Consider the following 553-nt stretch of genomic DNA (forward strand, 5'->3'; position numbering starts at 1 on the left):
TAGTATAAATTAATGAGCTCAGCCAGGTAGAATGAGCAAGTAGGGACTGAAAGATATTTGAGACAAGTGAATGTCCACATTGAGGACATTCCTCAAATAGCAGTTTCTACCTGTGGATGCCAAGCCAGCACAGGTGATGAAACAATAACCTTGAAGGCCAGTAAATTAAGATAGATGGGCCTGAAAGGCAGGAGTGTGTGTGGTAAATGGTTAACAACGGACTCCCTAAAGATTTGTAGGATTTACTGATTTCCATGGTGTAAATACTTCCACCATGACCAAATTTAAACTGTCCTTAACAACTGGCTTGCAAAATTCCTGATAATTTAGCAATCAGATACCGTAATCAAGAATGGGCAGGCTGCAGCACACCCCTGTGTGTGGGTGAACTTGGCACAAAGAGAATGCTGAGAAATCTGCTTAATTTCTCAAGTTTGCCCAGGGCTTTTTCTGAATAGACATTCAGACTTCAAATGAAAAGAAAGAAAGAAAGAGAGAGAGAAAGAAAGAAAGAGAGAAAGAGAGAGAAGGAAGGAAGGAAGGAAGGAAGGAA

Source organism: Rhinopithecus bieti, unplaced genomic scaffold (assembly GCF_001698545.2).
Source record: "Rhinopithecus bieti isolate Rb0 unplaced genomic scaffold, ASM169854v2 scaffold_62795, whole genome shotgun sequence".
Taxonomy (NCBI): domain Eukaryota; kingdom Metazoa; phylum Chordata; class Mammalia; order Primates; family Cercopithecidae; genus Rhinopithecus; species Rhinopithecus bieti.